Source organism: Triturus cristatus, chromosome 1_2 (assembly GCF_964204655.1).
Source record: "Triturus cristatus chromosome 1_2, aTriCri1.1, whole genome shotgun sequence".
In the NCBI taxonomy this organism is placed as follows: domain Eukaryota; kingdom Metazoa; phylum Chordata; class Amphibia; order Caudata; family Salamandridae; genus Triturus; species Triturus cristatus.
The window spans coordinates 672,719,618-672,729,740 of record NC_140580.1 but is presented as its reverse complement, the minus strand read 5'-3'; the positions used below and the strand labels follow the sequence as shown (position 1 = coordinate 672,729,740).

The following is a 10,123-nucleotide window of genomic DNA, read 5'->3' as shown; positions in this document are numbered from 1 at the left end:
TGATTCTAATTTCTTTTTTAATTTAATATTAAACAGCCTGTCTGTTGTGTTTCATTTTGCACTAGAAAACCTATTTTTATTTTTCTGGTTTGCAAACATGCTCTTTCTTTCTTATGAATAAGTTAGACATGAAGGATTTAAGAGGTTTGTGGGAAAGGTTATAGTGTGACCATGTATTACAGTGCATAAATCACCCCCTGATGTACTTGATAAAGATATTGTAAGTCACCTCAGAGTTCCATGGCCTCTGAGTATCATTAACATATAAAGGAACTTAAGGGCATATGCACAAGCCCCTATCGGGCTTGTGCACATGCCCTTAAGGAAAGGGAAGAGGTGTGGCGCCGTGGCCAGGGCGACTGACTCTGGAATCTGGGGATTACGGTTCGATCGCCGGCGGCAGATTAGCTCAGCAACATGTGACTGTGGACACTAGCTTGCTTAACCTTCCCGACAGCCCCCAGCGCCTAGAGACCCTTACGGCTGATTGTTTGCGCTTTACAAATGTGGATTATTATTATTATCGCCACAGGAACATCACTTTTTGTGACGTTCCCGTGGCGATAGGGGTCTTGCCTTATGTACAAGGCAGTGTTAAGCAACTTAACGTGGCTTAACGTTGCCTTGTACATAATGGACCCTTTCACGCTATGTTTAGCATGAAAGGGGCGTGCAGGGGGTGTTGTGGTGGGCGTTCCACCGCAACACCCATTGTATTTGATGCTGCCCTCTATGTACAAGGGTGGCGTACATAGGAGGCAGCGCCAAAATTAAGACCAGGAAAACCCTGTTCTTAAGGTGGCAATACGAGAAGAAATGCATTATTTCTTCTCGTTTTTGCTTTTTCCATGTGTGCTGCCTTGTGCAGCACACATGGAGAAAGCAAAATGCCATGGTCTTTTTGTTTATGTGTAGGTAGGTGTCCCTTCCTGTACATAAACAAACCTTTTTAAAAATGCTATTTTGTAACTTACATGTGTGCTGCATGAAGCAGCACACATGAAAGTTACAAAATTGCATTTTAGGATTGTTTATGTGCACGAAGGGACACCTTCCTACACATAACCAATCCTCCCCTGCACACAGACACCCTTGCACTCTCGTGCAAGGGTGCCTGCGTTGGCGCTAAGTTGTGAAACTTAGCTCCATCGCAGAGGGAAACGCAAGGCTGCACCACGTTCTTGGAAATATGGCGCAGCCTTGCGTTTTCGAAGTGGTGGAGCGTGTCGTTAAGCCCAAGAAGCTAACGACACACTCCACGACACGCTCCGCCACTTCAGCGTACATATGGCCCTCAGTGTTCCGCCTTGTTTCTCTTCCTGGTTATGTAACTCCTCTGCAATATCCTTATAATTTACTGCAGTGTGTACTTTATCCCATATATATAAAGTATGTGAATACTTAATTCCTTATAATACATGGTCACACTGGTGCCCTTCCAAACAACCTCTTAAATCCTTGTGTCTTGCTCTATCGTATAACAGAGAATGGATGTTAGCAGAAATGAAGAATAAAAGTTATCTGTTGTGCAAAACGAAACAAACCAAAAAACAGTTAGATACTTCTTACAAAAACATGTTAGAATCAGTTTAGAACTAGTCAGATTTTTTTTTTAAACTGTAGTTTAGAATGTTTTGAAAAATGCATAGAGGGTCTATCGTTCCTATAATTAGTAAAACTGTGCAAAAAATAAGAATATTGCCAAAAATATCTCATTTCTGCTGATCACTGTTCACTCAAAAAATCAGAACACAAGAATGAAAAGTGAGGTTTCGTCTTCGCTGTTTAAACAGCAGTTTTAATTTCACCCAGTTTCCTGCCTTTCTCTTTGGTTGCTGGCTCTGGCATGAGGTATTATGACATCAGGACTCAACCGTAATACGTTATTATGGTTAAGTGGCTCTCTCATTTCTATATTACAGGAAAGTAGCGATGTCATATGTCCCCTGTAATAAGGAAATTAGAGACAAACCTTTATACAAGGATTGCTGGATGATTTATATTATTGAAATGGATATGATATGGATATGGATATATTCATTGATATGGATTTGATTCTGTATTGCAGAGTTCTGTCCATGTCCAAGTAGCTAGGTTTGGCCCAAGCATTTCTTTTGGTTTGTAAATGGACATACATACAAAATACGAAATACAAAAAAAATGCAGCATTAAAAATGTCTTCAGCCAGGACACTTTCATAATTAGACCCTCGCTTCGGGCAGTGCACAATGGCTTCAAGACACATCGAGCAACCATTTGTCACACCCATCCAGTCTTTTATTCTCTTCAAGAAGTTAAATGTAAAGTGTACGGCATTTGAATGTGTCCATACAGTTTTGCTTGTTTCCAAGTGGCTTCATACAGTCAGGCAGGGTAACCCAAGAAGCATGGAAATAAAGTGGTTTGTTCAGGATCACACAATTTACTTTATTATTATTATTATTATTATTATTATTATTATTCCACATATATAAAGCCTAAATTGAATTATTTAGTCTTATAACGAACACATGGAAACTAACCCCTATTGAACAATAATGAAGAAGAAAGAAAAAAAATAGAGAAGATGAAAGGAAAAAAGAAAAGGAGAAAGATGAGAGGAAGAGGAGAGCAAAAGTCAAAACACAATTGACTTTAAAGGGGAAACAAGCGCGAGCACACAGACTAGTTCCAAAGCTTATAAATAATCCACTGAAGCATATCTCCTCCTGAAATCACAGACAGTGGAGAGTGTAAAGAGAAAGAGAAAATAATCTGACCCATAGCAGTTTTTGTCTCAATGACAGAATCATCGAAGTGATGCAGTGTTAATCCATAACGCTATAAAAAAAATATCTCTAGAGAAAAGCTTAAATCAACTCCATATTAAAGGGGCAAATAATAACCACATGCCTCTGTACAGGGACCGAACGCATAAACAACCCCAGGCAATTGGAAAAGCTGTAATGGGCATGTTATGAATCCTCACAATCCACCCATTTGAGGCAGAAAGATTGATCTTTGCCATGTTCTTAATTGCATTATCTCGCTGTTCAAGACTGATAATGCACTTGTAATTCCATAATGTGGTCTTTCATTTTCTTGCTCCTTTCAGTAAACAGCACTCCCTTGGAATGGAGCAGAACTTTCCCTGCAACAGTTCACTATTGTTCTATGTGCAGTGCGAGGAAAACAGATATTCTAGTATTTGGGGCACTACGAAGGATATTTTATTGCACATGGGAAAAGTTGTACGTTTTACAAAACGACCGAAAATGGAAATTGTTGTTACAAAAAAGTCAAATTTAACTTTTCGGTAAGTTTGCATCGTTTTAGGATCTGTATACCAAAGTTTCAAAAAAGCAAGGCCAAAGAATTGCAAAAAAAAGAATTTTTTTATGAAAAACCAAGTCGACCCCAAAAAATATGCGAATCGGCAGAAAGGCCGACCAAGGGTCTGCAAATCCCTGCACCCTAAAACGATTTGCTTTCAGTGAAGGTCAGGATAATACAAGATGCTGCTACACATACATTATATAGCTAACGGCAGAAATGTTCGGCATTCTGCCATAATGATGTCTCACATCTAGGAAGTGGCGTAGCTAGGCCTCAGGCCGCCCGTGACGGACCCTGCATTTGCCGCCCGCGGTGGCCTGATGAAAGAGCGGGGTACTGGTAATTCATGCGGCCACAATGGCTGCAGGTAAGAGGGGGGCGGGGTATGAGGGGGAGCTGGCAATTCTTTCGTCCGCAGGTAAGAGCGGGAGAAGGGGGGCTGTCCGTCACCTCCAAAACACGTGCCGCCTGGGGCGGTCCGCCCCCACCGCCCTCAGAGCTACCCACTGCACCTAGGGGCATATTTACAAGAGAATATCTATATCGCGAGAGTCTGAACTCGCGTGCACACCCGGAAACATTTCTAATCGTCGATCGGCATTCACTGCCCTGAGTTGATCGTAGCCACAGAATCTTCGTCCACCCGTCTATCCAGATCCGAGATTCAGAGATCCCATTTGATTACGATCAGAGTAAGTTTGTAACGACGTACTCTTCGTTCTTTCCGCAATGTCACTCGAGTTTTTTTCTCATCTTTATTTTAGCTCTTTCATTATTTTTCGCAGATTGACCTCACCAGATCGGTTAGTTTTCACCTCATGTTACAAACCAGGTATGCTGTTACCATTTTCTTTGTGTGACACTATTAGCCCCTTTTTGTCCCGAGCACGACTCCTGGTGGAGGTTTAAATAACAACACACATTCCCATTAGAGTGACACACAGATTGAATATTGTTAGAGTGAAACTTTGCCATGTTTGAAATGACGCGCTTTTGACATCTTTATTATTACAAGACAAACGTTATATGTAACCATTTTTGTTCTAGAATTTCTAAGCCCCTGAGGAAGAGCCAAGCCGGCTCGAAATGCATAGGGCAACTACAAGAGAGTTTTTTGATCAAGCAAGAAATCTAGTTTGAACAACAAAGAAAGATTTATATTATATCCAATGAATAAAATTGTGATGTGCTGAATTCAGAAGATTGTTCATGTATTCTTCATTGAGATTGGAACATTGAAGTATAATCTCCTAAAAAGCTTATAGATGTGAAAGAAATCCTGGAGCGTCCAGCAGCAACAGTGCGCTGAGATTGGGTCCCAATGACCCTTGATTTGTGGAGCTCTGCATCAAGCCAGAATTGCTACCTCTGCACTCCACCATTCTGAAAAGGCAGGTATGCGCCCTGTTTACAATGATACGGGTTTCCGTATTTAATTTTCAGGGTGCTTGCGTAGCATTGGTACAGTAGTGTATAGAGAAATGCACCAATGTTCTTGTGATTTCCAGGAAATCTGATAGGGCTTTAAGAATTCCTTAACTCCTTCGCCGCGGCACGAATTTTGCCGCGGCGCTGGGGGGGTGAGGGGTGAGCGCGGCGCCGCCATGCTCGTGACGGAACCACTCCGTCATGAGCCACGGGCGCGCTGTGCTCATGATGGAGTGGTTCCGTCATGACTCCGCCCACTCACGCTAATCGCCCGCACAGGTGGGGAATCAGCGCCACGTGGGCGGAGCAGCCGCCAACGGCCGCAGCATGATGGAACCACTCCGTCATGAGCACACGGCGCCCGTGGCTTAGGACGGGATGGTTCCATCATGAGCAGCGATGCGGTTAAGTACAGTAACTAGGGGGCATATTATCAAGACAGGCGATAAAATTATTGCCGGTTTAGCGTCAGAAAACTGCCGCTAAAACGGCGATAATGGGCTTGATAATATGCTCTATGGAATTCCAATTGAAGCTCAGGTTAGATGTCCTTCACATCTAACATGGGCTTCAATTGGAATTCCATAGAGTATATTATCAAGCCCTTAATCGCCGTTTTAGCTGAAGTTTTCTGCCGCTAAAGCTGCGATAATTTTATCGCCTGTCTTGATAATATGCCCCTTGGATGTTTCTATTGGTGAGGCAAGTGTTCATCTTAGTGGAGAGGACAAATTAGAGACAATTAAAATGCATGGGGATTTTTACATTCTGTGCCAGTGATGGGGAAATTGAAAGTTTGGTGGGTAATTTAGAGGTAACATGCTACGTGTGTCTCACAATACTAGATTTTTATTTCTATGAATTCTCTTTCATCCAGGACGAGATGGGCCCTTCCATTTTCTTCTTATCTGTTTCCCAGATATTCTTAAGGGACATTTGAAAAAGGAGTTAATGTAAAATTCCCTGCTTTTGTGGAGGTATGTATCCATTGAACACAAGTGAAATTTGGGGAAAAGCTAAGCAACATGTCCATTGGGGGGTACGCTCAATGTAATCATGCATCAAAAGGTGAAAGAGATCAAAGTAAGATTTAGAAGAATAGTTTACATTCTTTCAGGTAATAAACAACACAATGGTCAAGCCATTTTAACAGAAGGGTCCCTACAAATCTCTGTGTAAGGTTTAGAAAATTTGGAATGTGAAATATTTTTTGATAATAAAACAGTAGTGAATACATGTAGACAACTTGCAACTCCGTTGCAGAAATGAAGAGTCTGGGATAGAGTTTAGCGGATGGGCTACTCTGTCACAAACAAGAAGGATATCTTGTCCGCTGTATTACAATTGGCATAGGGTATAATGCACTTGTATGGGGGAAGGGATATCTGTCACATTTATGATGGAGTATCCCGTCCGCCAGACTCAGGCTCTGAGCCTTGGATGGCTGTTTTGGAGTGAAGAGCCTTAAGAGTTTAGGTGAGCTCAAAATCTATTGATTATTTCAAAACCTTTCACCTTTAAAATATATGCAGGGATGGGCATACCTATGGAAACTAGTGAAGCATTGTATTTACATTGTAAACCCTTGAGTCTGAGTGATGACCCCTTCCCACGCATGTTTTAAGTTACATCCCAGTAAATGAGGGCAGACTTCCTGGTTCCATTTTTATTTTAAAAAAATGTCCAGGTATGTTATAGGCATTTAAGTAAGATGAAGGGCATCATGTAAATTAGCAGATGTTCCATTTAACCAGTACTGTGGTTCATGTCTTAATAAAGGTTTGGAGTTCCCCCAAGTCCCTGACTTAATTTCATAAACTCTTTGTAGGCTGCTCATTCTCTCCTGCCACCAGGCTGCATTTTTTAGCACGGGTCTTCCAAGGTTGTTCTTTCCTATTTTTTCTGTTTATGACTGCTGTGAACGTGCATGGTTTTCACAAGCTAGGAAAATGACATCCATGTTTTCCAGGGTCCAGGAGAAAACTCTACACTTAAGTGACACTGGGGGATAGTCTCAAGAACGTGTGATAATTATCGCAAAATAACGCAGTTTTAACGTTGTATTCTCAACGCGGCAGCACCATGAGATAGTCTCACGATAACGTACCAAATGACCGCGTTAAAATCAACGCAACGCCGAAAAAACGCGAAACGCGAATGCGAAAAAAGTTGCAATGTGGCCAATCGCGATATAAAAATCAGCCATAACCAGCGACAGGCCTGCATTTCCCACGTGTCATGCAGGAAAAAGCACTATAAAAGCAGAACAAAAAAAGGCAAAAAAAAAATAAACTGCGTAGCACCATGGATGCATCCGGACCAAGTGCAGAGGACAACGCGAACCCCACAAGCCCCACAGACCACCAGCAGGGAAACTCGGGGTCGGGGAAGGCCAAGGAGAAGAGGAAGACGCGGTTCAGTCCGCAGGAAAACAGGATCATCGTTACGGAAGTGATAGAACACTACCAACAACTGTTCGGCACCTCCAACGTGTCATTGGCAACAAAGACGCAAATATGGCAGAGCATCTTGGACCATGTGAATGCAGTTGCAGCGTTGAGGAGGACAATGGAAGAGGTCAAGAGGTGCTGGAATGATGTGAAGGGCAAAACCAAGAAGAAACGCGATGCCAGCATGAGGTGGGGGTCCAGCGGCACACCAGGAGCTGGATGACATGGAGAAAATGGTGGCCTCAGTCATCAGTCGGGATACGGTGCCAGGATTTGGGGATCCGGACACTGCTCAACATGACCTGACACATCATCAACAGGGTGAGTACTGACCAGGGACTGGGGGGACGGGGGGAAATGGGCTCAATGACACACATGCACAATTAAGTAGAGCACACTGCACACCCACAATGACTCTGGATCATTTCCCTGATCCCCGTGGCACACTGCAGCACACATACAAACACCAAGTAGGCCCCCGTACCCCATGTCCCCAAAGGGGTCCCACCCCACACATCACCAATCTCACCACCAATACATGCACACGTGCGAAACCCAGCAAAGATGCATATTTGTGTGCCACACTGACACTGCAAGTGACACCACATGACGATTAGCATGGTTGCAGTCCAATCATCATGACAGTGTGGGCCACATCTGGAAAGGAGCAGGTCACACGTGCACACACAACCCCTGCCGTCAACCACACATTTGTGGACAAACCATGCCCGATAGTCACAACTCGACCAAGAGCCCAATTCACCCAAGTCTGCTATATCTCAGCACTGTAGAAGCACAGAAGTCAAAGGCACACCACCTGAAAGGGATGAGGGGTGGCCAAATCAGAGCTGAAGGGGCGAATCACCCACAATGCAGCACACAGACATAAGAATAAAGAGCACCTCAACATTGACAACAATGTGGTGCAAACAGCAACACTTTCACAACAGAACACAGAACACAACTGGTGCCGCATGTGTGTCTTGTCTAAAATGGCCAATCACATCTGGCATTGCAGTAAACTGTGAGATGACAATGTACAAGTACAACCTCACATCCGTGATGCAGTACAAATGTCCACTGTCCCGCATCAGATAGGCATCTCCTCACAAACAGTCACAATGTGCATTGTTATGCAGTCTGTATGTAAACTTTGCCAATGCGCCAACATACATGGAACACACTGTGAAACTGCATCTCCCCTTTACATTGCAGAGGGACAATCAACACCTCCTGTAGAGCAGACCCTACATCATGTCAGTGATGATGGAAACGACCCCCAGGACATCGACCTAGACGAACTCCAACGGTTCATGGACACCCTACGCACCCCACCTCCAGTAGCAGGTCAGCTCAGCACCATCGAGGTGAGCCAATGCCCTGCACAGACCACACATCAGGAAGCACCCACAATCACGTCTGGCTCCCAGCACCTCACCGACGAACACATGGTGTTCCAACGCCGTGTGTTAGACTGCCAGAAGGAGCTGGCTGAACAGGTGCGGGTGGGGTTTGAACTCATGGCAGCCAAACTAGATGCCATACGTGGGTATCTAAGTCCCATCAGGGACCACTTACACTCCCTAACGGACACCCACAGTCCTCCCCATGCCCTCCAACAATCCATGGCTGGCGTCACTGGAGTCATGACTGGGAGAAAACAACAACTGTCTAGTCAGAGTGGCTACAGCGATGTCATCTGTGATTTGGGAATCATAAGGAGGGTCATGGAGAACATGGAGCGGATGCAGGTGCAAAGAATGTCTACCACGGCTGCACACGAGAAAGCTGTAGATGGGATCTTCCATGCCCTGCATATCCTCATCATGGGAGTGATGCCACAAGACATTGCACAGATGAATGCTGCTGCTACTTCTACATTCACATCTCCGGCCCCTGAAGTGTCAGTGTCACACAGTGCTGCAGACCAAACACCACCACCCACATGTGAGGCACATGAAACGTTAGAGGCCGAAGATGAGGCTGAATCTGCCTTAGTGTTAAGTAGGAAGCAGTAGCATACATCTCCGCCATATGGCTCCTTTCTGCTTGGTTCTGTCCTCTGCATCATGCCCTGGAATAACACCTTCCACTGTCCCCAGATACGCCCTGCAACACTAATCTTGCACATCGACATGGCCCACCATATATTGTTTGCAAAACAATGACACAGCAATCAGCCTGCGGACAGGACTCTTTCCCTTGCGAGTAACTTGACAATCCCTCAAGGACTCTGGCTGGCCCGTCATAGGGCAACATTGTGAAGTATTGTCTGCATGGCCCAGTGCTAAGAGAGCTTCAACACTCCACTGAATGTGAATAATACATTCTAATACACACAGATATGTCATGTCTAAGATTAATCAAGTATGAAAGCATGGACGAATGTAGGGGCAGTGATTCCCCGTTACGTCCATGTTGCTCATGTTGTGGGACTTGAGTCACAGGGTGCATCCCTGCACCATGGTGGTACATATCTGACCCCAAAAGAAGCCCTGTTGTCAATTGTAGGTCACAAATGACAGCCTATATGTTATGATTTGGGACACATGTGAAATGCTGATGAGTGAGATTCGTACTATCTTTGACACACAGAAATGGCATTTCGAATACGTGACACCCCAAACAGCCTCTCTGTACAGAGGTGACACACCCAACATCTATTCTCAATTTTCGAGATTGTTAGCACTACATGTTGCACTTACACTTGTCAGAGTGATGTGCTTGTACAGAGGAGTGACATGCATTCAGGGACTGTGTGTTGGAATGAATTTATTTGCACATGCTGTGCCTGTGGTAATTTTGTACTGTCCTATGATTGCTAAGGACTGTGACAATGTGACGTGCTCATGTGAAGAAACTGTCAATGATGATGTTCCTATGGGCTATTCCTGCTGCAGCTGCAGTGGAGTGTGGTTCACCTGCCTCAT

General features: G+C 44.3%; 1 long non-coding RNA gene across 1 annotated transcript; it reads left to right on the top strand.

The window, feature by feature from the left end:
- Positions 1 to 3,896: 3,896 nt before the first annotated feature.
- Positions 3,897 to 5,720, top strand: LOC146867834 (uncharacterized). The gene is made up of 3 exons (XR_014966146.1): positions 3,897 to 4,007; positions 4,101 to 4,147; positions 5,621 to 5,720. It is a non-coding gene; the product is annotated as an uncharacterized LOC146867834 (long non-coding RNA).
- Positions 5,721 to 10,123: the final 4,403 nt, after the last annotated feature.